The sequence below is a fragment of the Podarcis cretensis genome (genome assembly GCF_951804945.1).
Source record: "Podarcis cretensis genome assembly, chromosome: 17".
Lineage (NCBI taxonomy): Eukaryota > Metazoa > Chordata > Lepidosauria > Squamata > Lacertidae > Podarcis > Podarcis cretensis.
The window spans coordinates 42,056,650-42,080,011 of NC_137187.1; the positions used below are offsets into that span (position 1 = coordinate 42,056,650).

General features: G+C 44.4%; 1 protein-coding gene and 1 long non-coding RNA gene across 4 annotated transcripts in view; one reads left to right on the forward strand and one right to left on the reverse strand.

The window, feature by feature from the left end:
* The window catches only part of SYN1 (synapsin I), a 116,053-nt gene that overhangs the window by 25,126 nt on the left and 67,565 nt on the right, over positions 1–23,362 (reverse strand). The window lies entirely within an intron of this gene.
* LOC307206059 lies at positions 21,089–22,279 on the forward strand. Its single transcript, XR_013834249.1, has 2 exons — positions 21,089–21,468; positions 21,970–22,279. It is a non-coding gene; the product is annotated as an uncharacterized lncRNA (long non-coding RNA).

Sequence of the window (23,362 nt, forward strand, 5' to 3'; positions counted from 1 at the left end):
AGGAAACGAGTGAATGTAACTAAGTGAGTTAAAGGTTTGACTTGTTTTTTTACTTATTTTTTCTGGTTTTTGATGATGTTTTTTCTTTTTTTCTTTTTATATGTATTGTTTTTTCTTTTTTCTTCTTCGATTGTTATCTTTTGAATTGTTTTTTCTGTAACCTTTAAAATTTTAATAAAAATTCATTAAAAAAATAATGTGTGTATATATATATATATATATATAATTCTGCCCAATGCACATTTTTTTGCGAGGGAATTTTCCTAATATTATATGCATTTACACAAACTGTATTGTATTATCATTTCATTAAAAAATCATTTCATTATATGTGTTTATATGCAGGTTTTACCCTAATATATGCATCCCTAACACTCAGTAGCAAACCTCAGTTTGTTGAGTAATGTGTGAGAAGTCCCAGGGAGGTGCAGCAAAGCCTGGCTCACAGACAAAGCTTCCCTGCCTAGCTTCCAAATGCATTTCTCATCCTCCATACCTGGAAATGGCTGTGCACCTAAAACCCCTTGTGTGAACTACCCCAGTGCTCATTTCAACTGAGCAGCTCATCAACATGAGGTCACTTTCACTTGCTGATGGTAAAGCCAGATAACTGACAGTTAAGAGTGAAAGTGAACTATGTCTAACCATTTTAAACTGATTTCAACACTGGTACTGAGCTGGCAGGTCAATAAAACATGAAAGTAAAAGATGAGTTGTTGTTCTGAGCCTGCTAGTTAGAGCAAAATCGTAGGTTGTATTCAGTGCTAGTCCTACTCAGCACAGCACCATTGAAATTAATGAGCCTCTAAGTTAGTCATGTCCATTAACTTCAAAGCGTCTACTCTGAGTAGGACTAGCAGTGAAAACCACCCAATAGATGGAATTCAGCACTGCATTATGGTGAACATTTCATCTGTGCAAGCGTTTCTGTATGCCAGATGGAAGAGCCCCTCTTTCTTTCTTCCCTGCCCTGTTCTGGGGGTTCTCCCAACCCCCACAAACCAATTTCAGGGGGGAAGAGGGGGGAATCCCCATTGCACAAGTGGAAGTCACCTGGCTTGAGAGCAGTACATGTGAAAAGGATCTAGGAGTCTTGATTGGACTTCCGGGTTAGTGCCTCCGGTAATGGCTGAATTTCTCTGATCGGGAGGAATTTGCCCCGTGGGAATTTGGGTCTGGCCGTCACGGCGAAGGCGGAGACCCGCAAAAAATCACAGGCGGGAGAAGCCTGTGAGCGTGGGATTCGGCGGGCACCTTTTGCGCCTCCCCTACTCGCGGGGAAACCCGGTTTTGGGGGTCTGGAGCGACGTGGGGTGAGTGGCGCGGTGCTTCGAATCGTCTGCTTCTTCCACGGAGCGAAACTGCATAGCTGTTGCCAGAGAGCGCTGACTTTTTCCTGTGGACAATTTGATTTTAAAGTAATTACCCATGAGTAGAGCTGAAGCGGGAGAATTGGATTTCTAAAAGTTTAATTTGGTATCGTAACGGGGAGGTTCAATATAGGAAGTCCGCCTTCCCCTTTTGTAAATAGACTGAAGCATTGAGGCTGCAAGCTGAAGCCTTGGAAAGCCTATTGTAAAGGACTAAATTTCCATCGGTAAAGAACATTAAACCCCCCCTTGGAGGCAGGAGAAGAGGGGGGAAATTGTGAACTGAATATGCCTGCGGGAGAGAGCGAAGAGAGTTAAAATACCGCCGCTCAGCAGAATCCAGTGGAGATTAGAAAGTGCTTCCAGAGGTATTTTAAACAATTATATACACAGGAGACGCAGAAAGAAATGGACATTGACTGTTTTTTGAAAACAAATGGACTACAAAAAATCTCTCAAGAAAATAAGCTAATGTTGAATTACAAAATAACGGAACAGGAGGTAGAAGGGGCCATTCAGAATATGCAACTAGGTAAATCTCCAGGACCGGATGGTTTGACTTCAAGATATTATAGATCCCTGAAAGAATGGTTAGTACAACCTTTAAAGGAAGTCTGTAATGAAATATTGGAAGGGAAAAGGGCACCAGAGTCGTGGAAGGATGCCTATATCACACTTATACCGAAAATAGAGTCTGAGAGGACGCAGCTTAAGAACTACCGCCCCACTTCTTTGCTCAATGTGGATTACAAAATTTTTGCAGATATTTTGGCAAAAAGATTAGAAAAGGTACTAGTAGAAGAAATTCATAAAGACCAAGTGGGCTTTCTCCCGGGCAGACATTTGTCTGACAATACGAGGAACATAATTAACATTTTAGAAAAACTACAAGTGACTATTAACACCAAAGCAGTTCTGATATTTGTGGACGCCAAGAAAGCCTTTGACAATATTTCTTGGAGTTTTATGAAGAAAAATTTACAAGGGATGGGGGTTGGTCAAGGGTTCGAAAATGGTATAGGTGCAATTTACTCAGAACAAAAGGCAAAATTAATTGTGAACAATGTAGTGACGGAAGAATTTAAGATAGAGAAAGGAACACGACAAGGTTGCCCAATCTCTCCATTGCTTTTTATATCGGTCCTGGAGGTTCTTTTAAACATGATTAGAAGGGACCAGTTGGTTAAAGGTATACAAGTCGGAGCTAAACAGTACAAATTGAAAGCATTTGCTGATGATTTGGTATTGACATTACAGGAGCCAGAATCTAGTACTAAAAAAGTATTGGAACTAATTAAAGAATTTGGTCAGGTAGCGGGTTTTAAGTTGAAAAAGATGAAAACTAAGGTTTTAGAGAAAAACCTAACAGTGACTGAGAGAGAGAGGTTTCAGAAGGAGACAGGATTAACACTGGTTAAGAAAGTGAAATACCTAGGGGTTAATATGACTGCTAAGAACGTGAATTTATTTAAAGACAATTATGAAAAATGTTGGATGGAAGTGAAAAAGGATTTAGAAATATGGTCAAATTTGAAGTTATCATTGCTAGGCCGAATTGCTGTGATAAAAATGAATGTATTGCCAAGGATGCTGTTTCTGTTCCAAACATTGCAAATTTTGGATAAAATGGAATGTTTCAAGAAGTGGCAGAGAGATATTTCTAGGTTTGTCTGGCAGGGCAAGAAGCCTCGAATAAAATTTAAGATACTAACTGATGCAAAGGATAGAGGTGGATTTACCCTGCCAGACCTTAAGCTTTATTATGAATCAGCCGCATTTTGTTGGCTGAGAGAATGGCTGCTTCTTGAAAACACTGACATTCTGGATTTAGAAGGTTTTAATAACGTATTTGGGTGGCATGCATATTTGTGGTATGATAAGGTCAAAGCACATAAAGCGTTTAAAAACCATATTGTCAGGAAAGCGCTGTTTAATGTCTGGACAAGATATAAGGACTTACTTGAAAATAAAACCCCAAGGTGGCTGTCACCAATGGAAGCGAAGGCTCAGAAAAAGCTCAATATGGAGGCCAAATGGCTGAAATATTGGGAAATTTTGGAACAAGAGGGAGATAGATTAAAACTGCAGAGTTTTGAAAAACTAAAAAACAAAGTGCGAGACTGGCTTCATTATTATCAAATAATGGAGGCTTACAATTTGGACAAGAAAATTGGCTTCTAGGTGGAAAAATCAAAATTGGAAACGGAATTGTTAGATCCTAAAATTAAGAACTTGTCAAGAATGTATAACTTGCTGTGGAAATGGAACACTCAGGATGAAATGGTGAAATCTGTTATGATTAAATGGGCACAAGATGTTGGACATAACATTATGATGGCTGAGTGGGAACAGTTATGGACCACAGGTATGAAATTTACGACATGTAATGCCCTAAGAGAAAACTTAATGAAAATGATCTACAGGTGGTACATGACACCAGTCAAGCTTGCAAAAATTTACCATTTGCCCGATAATAAATGTTGGAAATGTAAAGAGACCGAAGGCACATTCTTTCACCTTGGGTGGACATGCCCAAGGATTAAGACTTTCTGCGAAATGATTTATAATGAAATGAAAAAGGTATTTAAATATACTTTTTTGAAGAAACCAGAGGCCTTTCTCCTGGGCATGGTCGGCCAATTGGTGCCAAAGAAGGATAGAACTTTCTTTATGTATGCTACAACAGCAGCAAGAATACTTATTGCAAAGTACTGGAAGACACAAGATCTACCCACCCGGGAAGAATGGCAGATGAAGGTGATGGACTACATGGAACTGGCGGAAATGACTGGCAGAATCCGAGACCAGGGAGAAGAGTCGGTGGAAGAAGATTGGAAGAAATTTAAAGATTATCTACAGAAATATTGTAAAATAAAGGAATGTTAGAAAGATGTTGAATTGAAGTTACATGGCTTTGGCAGAAATGTTATAAGTATAATAGATTGTAATTGGATTAAAGGAAAAAAATAATGTTAGAATTTGTTAAGTTAAATGATAGGACAGAAGTTTGAGGAAGATGGAAAGGATTTGCTGAAACAAATAATCGAAGTGGAATACAAAAAAGGGAGGTGTGAGGAGGTCACTGAAACAAGCAAAAGAAAGTTAATAACATTGAAAGTATTGGTTGTGTTTCTTTTTTCTTTCTTTTTAACTGTTTTTGTTTTATTTTTGTTATGTATATGTAATATTTTTGTTTTTGGGTTGTATTGTATGGTTTTGTTATGTTTAATTCCTTTTCTTTTTTCTTTTTGTAACTTTCAAAACTTTAATAAATATTATTAAAAAAAATAAAATAAAATAAAATGCCGCCGCTCAGACCCTGGAAACTGGCTGCTAGCAGGACTGACGTTCTTTGGAAGGCTCACTGACAGCGATTAGAACGCTCGTTGACAGCTAGCTAATAAGAGAAATACATTGTTTCTACTGTCTCCGCCTGCTTTTAAAAAGGAGTAAAAGTAACTGAAAATTGAAACTAACTTCATTGTTTGAGCTGTGTTTAAAAGAGGACATTATTGACTAATATAAACAGAAACTGTTTCCCCCTAGAGGAAGCTTTTGAAACTGTTACAAGAGCTGGGCTGGGGAATTTCCAGCTGCAAGATACAGTGGTGCCCAGCAAGACGAATGCCTCGCAAGACGGAAAACCCGCTAGACAAAAGGGTTTTCCGTTTTGGAGGTGCTTCGTAAAACGAATTTCCTATGGGCTTGCTTCGCAAGACGAAAATGTCTTGTGAGTTCCTGCGGGTTTTTTTCCTTCCCCCCCCCCTTTTCTAAGCTGCTAAGCCGCTTATCTGCTTATCCGCTAAGCCGATAAGTCGCTAATAGCGCTAATAGCGCTAATGGCGGAATGCCTCGCAAGACGGAAAACCCGCTAGACGAAAGGGTTTTCCGTTTTGGAGGTGCTTCGTAAAACGAATTTCCTATGGGCTTGCTTCGCAAGACGAAAATGTCTTGCGAGTTCCTGCGGGTTTTTTTCCTCCCCCCCCCTTCTAAGCTGCTAAGCCGCTTATCTGCTTATCCGCTAAGCCGATAAGTCGCTAATGGCGCTAATAGCGCTAATGGCGCTAATAGCGCTAATCCGCTAATCCGTCAATGGGCTTGCTTCGCAAGACGAAGAAACCGCTAGACGAAGAAACTCGCGGAACGGATTAATTTCGTCTTGCGAGGCACCACTGTAAAAAGCTGTGAGACTCTGGGACTGACCTTGAATCGGTTAAGTGTTATGGCAAATGGAAAGGAAAAAACGGACTAGTCAATTCCTGAAAAAACATTAAGGTCTGGGAGGACTTGGCAGCAATCTAGGAGAGCCTCAATATCAGGCCCCCCTGCTTCTTCCGCTATTGCTTTTGTAACAGTATATTCAAAATCAAGAGGAATGTCGACAGAAGAGGCCTTAGCTGTTGTATTAAGTAAGATAAGTGATTCACTGGAACAGCTTAACAAGAAAATAGATGTGACAAATGCGAAAGTGGACGCTGCAACTATTAAAATTGACTTAAATACAGAAAGTATAAATAATCTGGGACAAAAGGTGAATATTAATACAGAAACAATCCAGAAATTGATACAGTAATCTACTTTGATACGGCAGACTGCGGAGGAAGCTAGGGAGAAAGCCGTTGCTGCTGAATGTAAAGTAACACAATTGGTGAGAGAGAGAGTCCCAGCCTTACAGAGGCAACTTGATGACCATAAGTCGACGCTTGCTATGATTGAATATAAAGAAAAACAGACGAATTTGAGGATCAGAGCCCTACCTGAATTGGAGAAGGAAAGTTTGATAGACTTCTTCACACAGGAATTTGCTGATTTTTGGGACTTGGATCTGGGTCAAGAAGAGTTTAAAACTGTGAGGGCCTTCAGATTTGGAAGAGGAGGGAAAAAAGAGAAGAACAGAATAAGAGACTGTTGGCACTACCAGAAGAACCTAGAAGTACAACAGCCAAGAGTGGAAATTTTTAAAGACGTCCCGAAATACCTTTTGGATCTTAGGTCTAACTACGGAGATTTGGTTGCCCTGCTGAGAAGGAATAAAATCATCTTTAGGTGGGAGTTTCCCAAAAGGTCTATTCTTCAGCTTTAAAGGAAGGAAAATAAAAATAAGATCAGTAGAAGACAAAGTAAAGTTTTTGTATAAATACGAAGAAGATCTGCAGAAGGGACTTGGAAAAGAGCTAAGAGCATCGGACAGAAGATCACCAGGTTGATGGACTATAGGGAATTGGTGGAAATGACTGGCAGAATCTGAGACCAGGGAGAAGAGTCGTGGAAGAAGATTGGAAAAAAGTTTAAAGACTATTTATAGAAATATTGTAAAATTAATGAATGTTAGAAAAATGTTGGAATGAAGTTATATGGCGTTAGTAGAAATGTTATAAGGAATTAGGTATAAATAGATTATTAGAGTATTAAAGGAAAAATAAGGTTAGAATATGTTAAGATAATTATAGGACAGAAAATAGAGGAAGATGGAAAGGAATTGCTTAAACAATTAATAGAAGTGGATACAAAAAGGGAGGTGTGAGGAGGTCATTGAAACAAGTGAATGAAAGATAAGATACTGAAATTGTATGTGTGTTAAACTGTTTTTGTTTTGTTTAGTTTAGTTTATTGCGTTAGTGTTGTGGAATCTTTTTATATTGTATTGTATTGTATTGTCTTTTTTTCTTTTTTCTTTCCTTTTTTGTAGTGTTTAAAAGTATTAATTTTTTTTTTTTAAAAAAAAGGATCTGGGAGTCTTGGTTGACCACAAACTTGACATGAGCCAACAGTGTGACGCGGCAGCTAAAAAAGCCAATGCAATTCTGGGCTGCATCAATAGGAGTATTGCATCTAGATCAAGGGAAGTAATAGTGCCACTGTATTCTGATCTGGTCAGACCTCACCTGGAGTACTGTGTCCAGTTCTGGGCACCGCAGTTCAAGAAGGACACTGACAAACTGGAACGTGTCCAGAGGAGGGCAACCAAAATGGTCAAAGGCCTGGAAACGATGCCTTATGAGGAACGGCTAAGGGAGCTGGGCATGCTTAGCCTGGAGAAGAGGAGGTTAAGGGGTGACACAATAAGTCGTGTCAGACTAACCTGATCTCGTTTTTTGACAGAATTACAAGCCTGGTAGATGAAGGGAACGCAGTGGATGTAGCCTAGCTTGATTTCAGCAAGGCATTTGACAAGGTGCCCCATGATATACTTGTAAAGAAGCTGGTAAAATGCGGTCTTGACTATGCTACCACTCAGTGGATTTGTAACTGGCTGACTGACCGAACCCAAAGGGTGCTCATCAATGGTTCCTCTTCATCCTGGAGAAGAGTGACTAGTGGGGTGCCACAGGGTTCTGTCTTGGGCCCAGTCTTATTCAACATCTTTATCAACGACTTGGATGATGGACTCAAGGGCATCCTGATCAAATTTGCAGATGACACCAAACTGGGAGGGGTGGCTAACACCCCAGAGGACAGGATCACACTTCAAAACGACCTTGACAGATTAGAGAACTGGGCCAAAACAAACAAGATGAATTTTAATAGGGAGAAATGTAAAGTATTGCACTTGGGCAAAAAAAATGAGAGGCACAAATACAAGATGGGTGACACCTGGCTTGAGAGCAGTACATGTGAAAAGGATCTAGGAGTCTTGGTTGACCACAAACTTGACATGAGCCAACAGTGTGACGCGGCAGCTAAAAAAGCCAATGCAATTCTGGGCTGCATCAATAGGAGTATTGCATCTAGATCAAGGGAAGTAATAGTGCCACTGTATTCTGCTCTGGTCAGACCTCACCTGGAGTACTGTGTCCAGTTCTGGGCACCACAGTTCAAGAAGGACACTGACAAACTGGAACGTGTCCAGAGGAGGGCAACCAAAATGGTCAAAGGCCTGGAAACGATGCCTTATGAAGAACGGCTAAGGGAGCTGGGCATGTTTAGCCTGGAGAAGAGGAGGTTAAGGGGTGATATGATAGCCATGTTCAAATATATAAAAGGATGTCACATAGAGGAGGGAGAAAGGTTGTTTTCTGCTGCTCCAGAGAAGCGGACACGGAGCAATGGTTCCAAACTACAAGAAAGAAGATTCCACCTAAACATTAGGAAGAACTTCCTGACAGTAAGAGCTGTTTGACAGTGGAATTTGCTGCCAAGGAGTGTGGTGGAGTCTCCTTCTTTGGAGGTCTTTAAGCAGAGGCTTGACAACCATATGTCAGGAGTGCTCTGATGGTGTTTCCTGCTTGGCAGGGGGTTGGGCTCGATGGCCCTTGTGGTCTCTTCCAACTCTATGATTCTATGATTCTATGATTCTAAGTCCTTGCTCAGAGCTTCCACTGACAGGGGTCATTAGATGAATCCCGCTCAGCTCAGACCTAAAAACATGGCGCTTCTGCAAGCAAGCAATTAAAATGCAGGCACGGCCCCCAATGTGACATCCCCAACTAGGGTGCAGTAGGGTGTGGTAGTGGATTCAACCAGGGGTGGGGGGTGGGGCTTCAACAAAGCACTTGGTGTCAGTCCTCCATTTGTAAAATGGGGGCATTAATGGCATCTCTCCCTGAGTGATTAGAGATGTCGGAGATAATCACTGTGACGACCTCTGCATTCCTACCCAAAAATTCGCTTCACAATGTTTATTACGGTAATGAGATTGAGCTGGTGCCACAAGCCAACCTGGAAACACATGAGAATGGGCCAGCAGAGCCACCTCCACAAAGCCATTGGGATTAGGATGGCCTTTAAGATGGAGCAAAGGAATGAGCAAAATAAGCAGAGTGTTGCACACTCAGGAACTGGCCAAGAAAGAGGTGGTGGCACGGCAGGTGTGGGATGGCAGAGGCTGGGTCATCTATGCACCATCACACAGGTATTTGGCAGAGACCAGGCTGACGAGTACTGCTCTGATGAAGAACGGTGGGAGCCTCCCCCTCTTCCTGCTCCTGGCCAGGATCCTTAAGCTGCACAGGAGCAGGAGAGCAGTATTGATTTGGAACAATGGTTTGCTGTGGAACACAGTTCGGAAGACAACAGTTGGGAAGAACTGGGGTGGGGGGAGACAGCTAGAAGAGGAAGAAGAAGTGGATGCTCTCTGGAAAGCATCTAGCCTCTTAGTCCAAGGGCAAGGAGATTAGATAAGGTGGCTGAACAGAAGGCCAGGTGGCGGAGAGATCAAGTTGCAAGGGGTGGAAGTGATGGGAGTAACTAGGGGGAAGTGGGTGTGAACGTTAATTGGGAACACCGTCATTCCGAAAATGGTTGCTTTGTAATCAGTTCAAGACCTATGATGAGCATGATTCCTGAAATCTGTATCTCCACTATCACATGTTATAAATTGTTTATTTCACCCCCGTAAATGCTGGCTAGATCCTAAGCCTTGGCATTTGGTATGTCACACATGGTGCACAAATCATTGCCTGCCAGAAACAACAAGCGTAGCTCAGATCTAGAACAGAAACAAAATGCTAACAGTGTTTGAAATTTGATGAATTATTCAGATCTTAAAATGGAGGTTTTGGTTTCAAGATTTGGTATCAAAATTTAACAGTCATGTTTCAAAATAAATGGCTCTCGTACAAAATACAGCAGTCAACTATTTGAGGATTTTTACCAAGCCAGAATTAAGATTGCCGGAAGAAATATCAACAACCTCAGATATACAGATGACACAACTTTGATGGCAGAAAGTGAGGAGGAATTAAAGAACATCTTAATGAGGGTGAAAGAGGGGAGCACAAAATATGGTCTGAAGTTCAACATCAAAAAAACGAAGATCATGGCCACTGGTCCCATCACCTCTTGGCAAATAGAAGGGGAAGAAATGGAGGCAGTGAGAGATTTTACTTTCTTGGGCTCCATGATCACTGCAGATGGTGACAGCAGCCACGAAATTAAAAGATGCCTGCTTCTTGGGAGAAAAGCAGTGACAAACCTAGACAGCATCTTAAAAAGCAGAGACATCACCTTGCCAACAAAGGTCCGTATAGTAAAAGCTATGGTTTTCCCAGTATGATGTATGGAAGTGAGAGCTGGATCATAAAGAAGGCTGATCGCCGAAGAATTGATGCTTTTGAATTATGGTGCTAGAGGAGACTCTTGAGAGTCCCATGGACTGCAAGAAGATCAAACCTCTCCATTCTGAAGGAAATCAGCCCTGAGTGCTCACTGGAAGGACGGATCCTGAAGCTGAGGCTCCAATACTTTGGCCACCTCGTGAGAAGAGAAGACTCCCTGGAAAAGACCCTGATGCTGGGAAAGATGGAGGGCACAAGGAGAAGGGGACGACAGAGGACGAGATGGTTGGACAGTGTTCTCGAAGCTACCAGCATGAGTTTGACCAAACTGCGGGAGGCAGTGGAAGACAGAAGTGCCTACCATGCTCTGGTCCATAGCGTCACAAAGAGTCGGACACGACTAAACGACTAAACAACAACAAACAACAACCAGTTCAAGATAATGTTTTCCTGTTTGGATGCATGAATGAAGGACTGAATAAAGGATGGATGAGGTTTGTACAAAATGCACTGAAAGCAACTGTAAGGGCTCATTCACCCTTCCTCTGGTCCTGCTGCTTCTCCTGGGGAAAACCATTCTTAGCACTCAGTTGGAACAAATGGCAATTCAGGTTTTCTCCAGATTGATGTTTGCTCCCATTTAGCACTAAAGAGTGGGCTTTCCCTGGGGAAGAAGTGGGGCAAGGGGGAACCTGCTCAGACCCTGTGCCTAGAAAACACAGGAAAAGCAGAGTGTGGACGGGCCCCATGTCAGCTGTCTCATACTGGTAAATACTGACCACCACTGCCTGGCACTGGTGATAAACCAGATTGCTGATCAATGTCAAATCCTAATATTGAATACAAAATAATAGCTGGGTGCCCACACATTTGGAGGATATTCATCATCCAAATTCACAGAGGGTCACTCTTATGGGCAGGTTTCATGTCCTGTCTGTTCAGAATCCCTTCATTTACTTTATGTTTCAAAGGTTGTCTTCCTATCAAGCACATCAATTTGTTCCCCCCCCCCTTTTTTTCAGCAAAAGGAAAGTGAGTCCTATCCTGGGGGTTAAAGTAGGACACATTCCAAGTGGAGATAAGTTGCCAGTTCTTAAAAACGGAAAGGGATTAATCACAGGCTGCTCAGAGAAACAAGGAATTTCCCATCAAGACCAGACATTCTTTTGAGGGCAGCAATTTTGAAACCCACATGCTAACATAATACTAATGATCCCTGTCATCAGTGGGTCCAGAAAACTGATCCAACAATAGGTAGTTAATTAGCAGTTTTGGAAAGCAATCAAGGTACTGTATTTGACAAAGTGCTCAGAGTATAAAACAACTGGACCTATGATGCTCTATGTGGTGGAGTCAGATGTGATCCAGATCAGCTGACAGTGAAGCAACACGGGCTGCAATTTGACTGTTCCCTGTTCTGACCACCAGGGGCAGTGACACATTGGTGGTAGTTTTCTTGTTTGGCAACACCCCTGGCTTGAGAGTAAAAGAATGAAAGCCCCCTTGAGCCTCTCTAGCACCAGCAACTCTGCAGCCCTGGCGCCTGAAAGTGTCAGCACCACCTTTAATAGCTAGATAAATGACAATGAAATTACAGATTTATTTCCAAGAGAACAGTAAAACAAAACAAAAATGCAAGTGTCAAAGGAATCATATGCAACATTAGAGTCACGCTGTTGGTGTCAGGTAGTGATGCTGCTATTATGAACTGCCATTCTATTATTATATTCCAGTGGGCATCAGGGCTTATAGCTCCCGACTTCCTAGGGACTCAGCTGCAATGCAAATGTAAAGCGGGGGGGGGGGGGGGCTGGACTCCCCTTCTAGTTCTGGATCTCCCTTCTAATTCTGGGGTGCCAGACATTGACTTAAGCATACTAAAATTTAAGCCATGTTAAAAAATAAGATGTCCCAAGGGTGGTTGCTATTCTAAGAACCCACCAGCCCTTTGGACAGAATGAGCATCTCTCTGTGGTTAAAAAGGTAAAGGTAAAGGACCCCTGGATGGTTAAGTCCAGTCAAAAGCGACTGTGGGGTGTGGTGCTCATCTCGCTTTCAGGCCGAGGGAGCTGGTGTTTGTCCACAGACAGCTTTCCAGGTCATGTGGCCAGCAGGACTAAACCGCTTCTGGCTCAACGGGATACCTTGACAGAAACCAGAGCGCACGGAAATGCCATTTACCTTCCCGCCACAGCGGTACCTATTTATTGACTTGCACTGGCATGCTTTTGAACTGCTATGTTGGCAGGAGCTGGGACAGAGTAACAGGAGCTCACCCCGTCACAGGGATTTGAACTGCCAACCTTCTGATTGGCAAGCCCAAAAGGCTCAGTGGTTTAGACCACAGCGCCACCCGCATCTGTGGTGTCACCAGTCTGGTAAGTAGGCACAATCCTACCAGATACTGGCTATTAATCATATCCAACTTTCCTGCCAGTACCATTCAGTCCCTGTTCTTTTTCTAGTTACAATGAGCAGATAAGACACTGCCTTCAGCCATCTACCACAAACTGGGGAAATGGCAGCTCATCATAGGAATAGGACCCCAAAGGTAAGGAGGAGTTTCAGGAGCTGAAGTGCAAATTGAGAGAGGAAGACCAGTGGGTGAACATCCTGGGAAGCAGATGGGTGAGGAGGAGAAGAAGAAGAAGAAGAGTTTGGATTTGATATCCCGCCTTTCACTCCCTTTAAGGGGTCTCAAAGCGGCTAACATTCTCCTTTCCCTTCCTCCCCCACAACAAACACTCTGTGAGGTGAGTGAGGCTGAGAGACTTCAGAGAAGTGTGACTAGCCCAAGGTCACCCAGCAGCTGCATGTGGAGGAGCGGAGACGCAAACCCGGTCCCCCAGATTACGAATCCACCGCTCTTAACACTACACCACACTGGCTCCCAGTGCATAGTAGTGCAGCGAGTGCAATCCTACCCGTACACATGAAACCCCCCCTCCAAGCTCCATGAGACTTACTTCTAAGGAGTCCTTGTGTAGAGCTGCACTGCTGGTGTGTCCTTTGGGAGGTATTTTGTTTTTATCTTTTAAAAGCAACTGTGGGGGAATTCAAAGCCAGACCACACTATGAGTCTGTAGTCTTTAATCTTTTCCAACATGCCACAGCTCAAATGAAAACCACCTTCGTCAACCCACGGGGGCTGCTATTTGCGCCAGGAGGCAATGGCAGCTTCTCTCTTGATGCAAATAGCTGCTTGGGGAGTAGAGTATCCAGGACCCCTGGACAGCGAAGGGCCATACAGCTCAGTGGTGGAGCATCTGTTCTACATGTGGAAGGTTCCAGGTTCAATTCCTGGCATCTCCAGGTAGGGCTGGGGAAAGGCTGCTGCCTCAAACCCTGGAAAGCCATTGCCAGTTGGATTAGACAGTGCTGAGCTGGAAGGACTGGTTGTCTGACATGATCCCAGGCAGAACCCTATATTCCCTAGTCACAGGGGTAAAGGTCCATAAAAAGCTTCCCTTCTCTCTACAGCCCCAGTCTTGACCCATCACACAGATATTGGAGGCGCCCCTCAGACCATCACTATGTTCAGGGAGGACTCAACTCTTTCCCCACAAACTGAAGGTTGCACAATTAAAGCTGGCTTGGACTTCCTGCACAACAAACCAGCTTCTCCAAAAGATCAGACCTTACTTCTTCTGTTCTTTTGCCATAAGGAAAACTAATGGAAAATGCACCAGAAAGTGTGGGGAAACCCTTGCTTGCCACAACAACCCTCCAAACTCCCTGCAGACAAATCAGGAAACAATTCAAGAAACAGGTTGCCTGGAAGCGCCTTGGGGATGCTATTCACAAAAAACCAAACCAAACCAACAAAGAAAAAACAGCACAGCCAAACTACGCATTTAACGCGAAGCTTCGCCTGAGCTTGAGTTTCACAAGCTCTCTGCTGCATCAGAGCTGAATTACCCAAGTGCTTGAAAATTCCCATGCTGGTTCCCACTGGCCATTCATAGCTGGACAGGAAGCCCTACAAGACCCCAATGTAGTCCCATTACATATATAATCCATTTCTTGTGGTAATTGCTTGAGGCAACTCTAGTGGCTGGAAGCACCATGGGAAGTGAGATGAGAGAGAGAGAGAGGACGTGATCTCAGCCAGCAGAGCCTACCAGCAGCCTCTTCTGCCAAAGCTTCCCTTCTCCCAGGCTGGGGCCCCACCTCACTTGGCTCATTCCCATTCAGAGCAGTGGTGCCCATGGCTCTCCCTTCTGCCGTCCTACTGAGTGCCTCTTCTGCCGCACCAGACTCCTTCTCCCAGCCCTCAGCTTTGGCCTAGAAACCAGCTGGTGCCAAACGTCTGCTTGGCATTGCTTCAGCTTAGGAGCCAGGAAACCAGACACAGTTTATAACACCTCAGAGTGCAGTGGAAGGAAGATACGTTCTCCACCACAGGACTCCAAATAAGGAGCAGAAACCTTCTCTGGTTGCGTCCAGACCAGCAAGGGGTGCTGGCTGACCAGACCAAAACTGCTCCAGCAAATCTTTTGTTTTCTAAATGTCCAGGCTAGTTGCCAGGGGTTTTGCATCAAAGCCCACAGTGCTGTTTTGCTTTCGGAGATTGGGGCTTGAAATCAGCACCAGTATTGTCACTGAGTGCTTGTGCTTGAATTGTACAGAAGAAGGAAGACTGAGATCTATTGGGAGATCTCTGCGCCTGGAATAAATCTAAAAGGTGCAAAAAAGTAAATCAACCATTTTTAATAACATAGATATGGAAGGATTTGAAAAGTTTACAATAAATCTCTGACCTACGGAATATGCAATAATGACCAACCATTGCATGTGACTTCACAACACTGAAAAGCAGTGTGCATAATTTCACACCAGTGTATTCTAAAATATACAGCTGTATCTAGAATACATTGATGTGATGATACACAGTGTCTGAATCATTCTTTGTTAAGTTTTCAAATCCCACTGTTCATTTAGTTCCTTGGCTTTATTTGCTCTTTTGTATCTATTGATTGTTCAGGGAATATTCTCTAGGTTTGCTTTTGCAGTAGATCTGCAAGGATTCCTGATTCCTACTCATTTCTCCAACAACTTTCCCCCACCTGAACCAAGAGGAATGGACCTCCTTTGTGTTCAAGGGCTGAGAATTCGCCACCCCGTTTCTTCCCTTCTGCTGCACCTTATCTTCTATCTATTAAATCAGAACCATTATATTATAATCTAATTATTTCTGTTACTCACAGCTCCAATCCTGCTCATGAAGTATGGTGGCATCTCTAGAAAGCAGAGAGGGTTACTCTTTTTGTCATACCATCAAATTTGTGCACAGCTGGGCAGGATGCAGCCTCTCTGCACATGGTTAGATTTGTGGCACCACACGCAGAACCCAGAGGAGCGCAAGCAGGATCTCATTCGTGTGCTCAGTGGACACATGAAGGCAATGAATAAAGTCATTTAGCTCTGTACTGCCTACACTGACTGGCAGCAGACCTCAAGGCTTCCAGACATTCCCAGCCCTGCCTGGGGATGCTGTGGGTTGAACCCAGCCCTTCTGCTCACAAGGCAGATGCTCTGCCACTCAGTCCTGCCCTGCTGCTCCCTGTCTCAGCTCTGTCTGCTATGTCGATGCCCAATGAGAGCCACAGAGGGCTTATCAAACTTACCTTTTGCCCCACTTACAAGCTCTGTATCCAAGTATGGTTGGTTTTTTGTTTCGTTTTGTTTTTGTCCTGGAGCTTTCCCCACAAAAACCCACTTAATTGGAGCAGACGCCAATTTGGATTTTTAAGCTGATTGCTGTTTGCTCCAATTGAGCTGGAATGAGAAGGTTTTTGTGGGAAAAGCTCTAGAGAAAAGGAAAAGCACTTGGACACAGAGCTTTAAAGCACGGATCCTGCCGGGAAAGAGCAGAGGAAAGGCAGGAGAGCTGCAGATAAAAGGCCAATGGGGATGGGAGCCAAAGGGCAGGAGCTCAAAGGCATGTTTGGAGAGCCACCCACACCCCGCATTTAGTGCATGTGGCTTTCCCACAAAGACTCATGGGAACAGTAGTTTGCTAAGGGTGCTGGGAATTGTAGCTGAATGAGGGGTAAACTACGCTTCCCAGGATTATTTGGTGAGGGGCGGGGGGGGGGGTAGCCATGACTGTTAAAGTGCAATAAATCTGCTTAAAACAGTGCAGTGCCGGGTATTGTGAGAGGCTCCTGGCTCCTGCCATGCTCTCTGTCATGCCTCCTTCCACCATCCCGGCTCCCTTCAGGGTGGTGATGCTCGGTGCCAGTCTGTTGGTGGTGCCTGTTGGCCTCTGCGCTCAAGTGCAGTATTGGCTGGGGAAGGAATTTGGGGTGGGGAGGGGGGAGGTGGGCAGCCTTCCAGCAGACAGAAGGTTCACAGCTGGGGCAGCCAGGATTCCAGAGAAAAGGTGGTGAGGGAATGAATCTGCTTCGACAAAACTTGGGTTGCTGCGTCACAACATCCCATCTGATCCAAGCAAGCAGACCAGAGAGGAGCCCACACAAGCAGAAATATATACACAAAAGCCCCACTGATTATCTTCCCCTCTGTGCCATTATCCCATATTTGGCATCCCTGGCCCCATTCCCAAAGTGACGCCATCCTCTGGTGCATCACCCCATCTCCAAATCCCAGCCCCCGTACTTCCCTTGTCTCAGCCTCTCTGTTGCAACTCTGACCTTCCCACCCAAATATGCCCACGCATGCACACACAGGAGCCTAGGCAGGCTCTCTGGCTCTCCCTCTCCCTCTCTCTGAGGGTGAGAGAGGCATGTGGTTCCAACTAAGGCCTGGCTCTCAGCCCAGCCTGGTTTCCCCACTTAGCCAAAGCTCTGGCTCTTCACTCCCCCACCAATCCTGGGCAACAGTTTCCAGGAATAATGGAGCATTCAGGAAAAGGGAAAGTGGATCGCCCCCATACAATAAACACACTCACAGACTGTTTCACTCTGTTTCCCCAAGGACAGATGCTCCCTCATCCCTCCATCAAAGTGGAATGAGTTTATTTAACACTCAGCAGGGCTGCCAACAGCCACCTCTGCTTTCTTCTCTCTAACCTCACTGCCCACCGGTAGCCAAGATTAGGACCTGGGATTCCTGGGTTTGAACCCAGCCAGGGCCAGCCCACGCAGAAGGCAAGAATAGAAGTCAAGGGGAGCTCTGAAACTCCAGTCCCACCCTGTGACTTACTCTATGGATTTGGGATTTCTATCCTGCTTTTTAACCCTGTCCCTACTCACAAGGGGAAGGCTCAGCATTAGAATGGCATGCTCTGTGTGCAAAAGGTATTGGATTCAATCCCTGGCCCTCTGAGGCCCCATCCTCAAACTACGCTTAAAGTAGTATCACACCACTTTAAACAGTCATGGCTTTCCCCAAAGAATTCTGGGAACTGTAGTCTATTAAGAAGTGCTAAGAAGTGTTAGGAGACCCCTATTGTGCTGTTACAGATGCACCATGGCATTTCATCTCTCAGCTCTCACTCCCAGTGGTCATTTTTCCTCTGGTCACTGCTGTGGATGCACAACCTGACTGTTTCCAGACACTCTGGTCATCTGCAAGGAGTTCCCATATGGCAGGATTAATGTTGCCAGCCTTCGTGTCACATTTGCGGACATCTTTATAACACAGAGTTGGTCTGCCAGTAGGCCTGGTGCCTGAAGCCAGTGCCCCAAAAAGCACATCCTTTGGGATCCTGCCACCTTCCATTCTGTGAGCATGACCAAGCCAGTGTAGACATTGCAAACATGCTGGGAATGCGGGCTTCAGAGAGCAGATCTTTGATTCAAACTTTGTTTGTTTCAAACTTACTTTGTTGGCATCTTGTACTCCTCCTTCTGGCAACCCCTGCAGCCAAGCTGGTGCCCAACATCTTACTCTGCTTTCCTTTGGACCACATCAGTGAGGCCAAGAGGGGAGTATTATCCTCTGAGCAGCCCAGAACCTCCATACACACTGCCAGAGCTTGGACCCCGGGGAGATCACTGTGGGTTTTGCTAACACTCTAGTTTGATTTCACTCCCATTGTCTTTTGAGACAGACGGATGCCAACGTGTGTGTGTGTTTGTTAAGTATTATTTTTTCTATGGTTTAGCTGTTATTTTATCTGTCAGCCACTTGGAGTCCCTGCCAGGAGAAAAAGGCTGGGTATAAATAAAACAACAACAACAACAACAACAACAACAACAACAACAACAACGGGGTCTCATAACAACTCTCAGCACCCTTAACAAACTACATTTCTCAGGATTCTTTGGTGGAAATCATGACTGTTAGAAGTGGTATGATCCTGCTTATAATGCAGGTGGGGCCCAAGTTATAAATATTAGGAAGTCAGTGATGGGAAAGACCCTTTCTGTGCCTGACAGCCCCTTTCATCAGAGGTGGCACTGATTAACTAATAGTCTGCTCTATCTGCTTTTCACTCACAGAGCTGGAGGAGAACACTCTAACCTTGGTTGCCAGCACCACCATGTACTGATTGAACTTACTGTGTCACACACTTACTCAGTAGTACACCCTGATGAGTTCAGTGGAAATGCCTTGCTTAAGCACATGCTAGATTGGAGACTTAAGCCAACATACACCCTGAACCGTCAAATTAAGAGCTAAGTCTATTCCATAGACCAGCAAGTTTGAGAAACTTATTGTGTCCTGACATTTATTTTTAAATCAAGTTTCTAGCTCTCATTAGTCATTGAGAAATGTCTGGAAATGTGCAGGCAATGGGTAATGGCCTGACTCTATGAGCCATTGCAATTATGTAGTCATTCAAAGGATAGGGCTTAAGAGCAAAGCCTTCACATTGCATTTGCTGGGATCTCTCCCCACCACTCAGGATAGCAGAGCAGACATTTTAACGCAGATTCTGCGCCGGATTTGGGGCAGTGTGGAAGAGGCAGCCTCGTGGTTGGAGTGGGCGCAGCCCAGTCGCTGCTTCCTCCTCCCACTCTCTCAGGGTTGCTGCAGCAGCCAGGAGACCCGCTTTTCCAGACCAAGGTCAGGTTGCACTTGGGGGAGGTTCTGATCCAGGGGTGCTTCCAGAGGCAAGAGAATAGAGGAGCCACAGGATTCAGCCAGGGTGGGTTCCCCCAACACCACGCATCCTCTCGTGCATCCTAGGCACATCAGGGCTGAAGGAATCCCGTGGTGTCTCCGTATGGACCCTGCGCTTACTAGGCTCTGGGAGGCTCTCGCAAGATCTCACAAAGCCATCTGAGTTCCTGTGAGATCTCACCAAAGCCCATGCAAGGGTCTCCCAGAGCTCAGTATGCAAGGTGGAGAGCTTAAAAGCTCTCTGCTTTGCTTGGTAGGGAGAGCTAAGACCCATTCAGCACACCAGCTCCAGAAGGTCAGATTGCTTGCATGGGGCAGTTCCAATGGCAGCTTGACTACACGTGCTTTTGGATCGATGCACCTCCCCAGAAGGCAACCCCCCCTCAAGATGCAGGTTGCCAGTCTAGCAAAAGACACAGAGAGCTAGTTTATACTGCCAGTGGAATCGAGTCTCTGCTGTCAGTAGAATCAATCATATCCTGGGACTGGATCACATCAAGCTGAAGGGGGGCAGAGGACTGCATGTTTGAAACTTCCCTAGGGGAGGAAGGAAGTTTCCTCCATGAAGAAAAGAACTACTTCAAGGAAATGAGCAATGCTTTCTTGCTGGCATGCTAAGATTGGGAAGTTGATTGGGGTGGGAGAAGTGTTGCAATGTTCAACCCACACCCACCTTTTTCCTGAGGTGATACAGTCCCAGAAAAGCTTTCCCACTTAATCCTATCAAATGTACATGCTAACCCTATGAAGGTGTTTTTCACCGATGCTCAGGATGTGACTGATGCGCAGGTCCACTTGAGAGGGCGGTACAGGAGGGACTGGTATGCCAGGCTGACAAACAACAAAGGTCCCTACCCTGAACTTTCATGGGGAGGGGGAGTCTCTAGTCCACCGAGAATGAAAGTTATGAAGCAAAATGTGCAGGCAACTGTGAGATAAGACTGCCTGGCCGCTCCCACCTACCAGTGTTTTTAGCTAACAAGTGATAAGTCAGTTGTTTCAACACCAGGCAATAGGAAGCCCTGGGTCCTAAAGAGCTGCTGTATTCCCCTCCCCCTAGGTGCACTTTTACTGCTTTGGTCTCATTTTCTAATCCTTGGTATCCACACAGCTTAACCTTCTACAGAATGGCTGGGGAAACCCAGCCCGATGGGCAGATTATAAATAATTAATAATAATAATAATAATAATAATAATAATAATAATAATAATAATTTACTAGCAACCATGATGCATCTTTCCTGTGGCAGGTTCATTTGAGCTCAGGGATTCCCTAGAAGTTATTTTATGCAAATACTACTAGAGAATAAGTGTGCTAGAGGACTTCAATCCACCCTGCAAAAAAAAATTGCAAATAAAAAGCATGAAAACTTTGCAAAGAAGCTTAAGCGTGTCTCTTGCTGTGCAGGAGCTAAAGACCCAGGCACCCATTAACTGACAAGACAATGGTATATGTGTCTGTACACAGCTGTAAGTCTCTTTGTCTTAATGGGGCTTACTCCCAGATAAGTGAACACTGCATTTCAGCCTAGACTCTGGTTTATGGTTATCATTGGGGGAAAACAGGATTCTTGTGCAGCAGGCAGAAAAAGACAGCATACATTTGCATATGATTTTATGCAAACCTGAGTCCTCTTTCGCAAGTGAGTCAGAAGGCTCAATCTATCTACAGCTTACTGGATCCAGAAGATCCTGTTGGAAGGCAGCTGTGCTCACCACTATACTAGGGCTTCTGGTTCCTGTCTGTCTTAATGGAGGCACCTCCCACAACAGTGGGAGATTGTTGGTGAAGAAAAAAACAAAGATTTTTTTTTTAATTATCCTTGAAAATTTTCCTCCAGGGGGAACGGGCTTCACTTGCAGAACCTGGTACCTGGCTCTCGCTCCAGCATGGAATGCAAGAGGCAGGGAGGCGCTGAGTGCAAAAGCACTTCACCTGTTGATAACCCTCCTACGCCGCCATTAAGAAGCAGAGGTTCTTCTATTCATTAGATTTTAATTTGGACTAATGTAAAGACGTGTGCTGGAAAAGATGAGACCAAAAACTGCACAATCGAAACAGCTGCAAGGTTGTTAAGTTTTGAACTTGGAAAAATGATTTCATTTGGTGTAAAAGACGGTTGGCGGGGAGGGGGGGCCTTTGGCTTCTTTACATTTTGATTTTTTATATTTATGATTCGGCAGCCTCCCCTGAAATACATGGATGTACATTTACTTTGCTAAGTTTGAAGTTGAAATTATGGAAGTACAGGTGGCAATGGTGAAAAATTGATTGCCGATATGAAATATAAAATCAAATGGAACTGTGTGTGTAAAGAAAAAAAGGGGGGAAGGGAGAGAAGCTTTATTTTTCAAAGGTTTATGAGGGAAACTCAGAGCAGACTCTTCCCTACTTTTTATCATCCTCGGACTGAACTGAATAATGCTAAAATGATTTGGAATTGAATTTAATTGGATCTGTAACTGCTTGTCAGCTGAACGGAGAGATAAGAGGGGGCTGTGAGCTTGCCAAAGAAGGTTCATTACTGAGTTACTTGAAATTTGATAGCTGGCTCTCCTCTCCTCCCCAGGCTGAGAGAAAACAGTATATTTTTGCAGCTGATGCTTGAGTTGCAAAACAATGAGGCTTGGAACGTGCAATGGAGAACTTATGAAACAGCAGTGGAATACTAGCTCCGCCCAAGGTATGATGGAGAACAGCAACAAGTGACAAAAGATAGAGAAAATACAGTACAAGGATGGGAAGAAACAGCACGGACAGAAAAATAGCCACACACAAGAAGAACAAAGAGAGAGTTTGAAGGCTTTGCCTGTAGGACTGTAAATTATTTGACGTGTTAATGCAAATGGAAGTCATTTAAATTGCAGCTGCAGTATAAAGGTTTGTTATTCTGACTGGTGTGTAATTGGAATTTATAAGTTTTTAGAATGCAGAATTAAAGTAAATTATTAAATCATCAATTCTAGGACACAGGAGGCCAACAAAATAATATCATTTGATATCAGTTGATATTATTAATTGTATTATAATTTGGTATTATAATTTGGTATTGACAATGCAGCTTTTATTGGGTTATTGTAACTGAAAACTAATAAAAATTATTACACAGAAGATCCTGCTGACACCCCTGTAGATGGGATGCAGGTTGTACTGTGGTCCAAACCACTGAGCCTCTTGGGTTTGCTGATCGGAAAGTTGGCAGTTTAAATATGCACAAGAGGGTAAGCTCCCGTTGCTCTGCCCCAGCTCCTTCCAACCTGGCAGTTTGAAAGCAGGCCAGTACAGTCATACCTCTTGTTACATTCTGTTCAGGTTACATCTTTTCAGGTTGTGTCCTGTGGCGACCCGAAAGTACCAGAAAGGGTTATTTCTGGGTTTCGTTGCCCATGCATGCGCGCAAAATGACGTCACGCGCATGCACAGAAACGGCGAATCTCGACCTGCGCATGTGCAGACGCACAGATGTGGGTTGCATTCCTTTCAGGTTGCGAATGGGGCTCCGGAACGGATCCCATTCACAACCAGAGGTACCACTGTACAAGTAGATAAATAGGTACTGCCGTGGCAGGAAGATAAACAGTGTTTCCGTGTGTTCTGGCACTCATCACGGTGCGCCAGAAGCAGTTTAGTTCTGCTGGCCACATGACCTGGAAAGCTATCTGCAGACAAACGCTGGCTTCCTTGGCCTGAAAAGTGAGATGAGCACCACAACCCCATAGTCGCCTTTGACTGGACTTAACTGTCCAGGGGTCCTTTACCTTTCACCTTTACCTAGATGTATATATATGGGGGTTAGGAAAACATTTCTCCCACTCCTGGTAAAATTATCAGCTGCAAAATCTGAGAGGTTTGGGGCTTCCCAGGTGGCCAGGGGTGCAAGGAAGCTGGATCCTTCACATGCAGCATGCCTACACCCCCTTTTTCCATTAGACTGGCTGTGTATGAACCATTGCAATGCATAA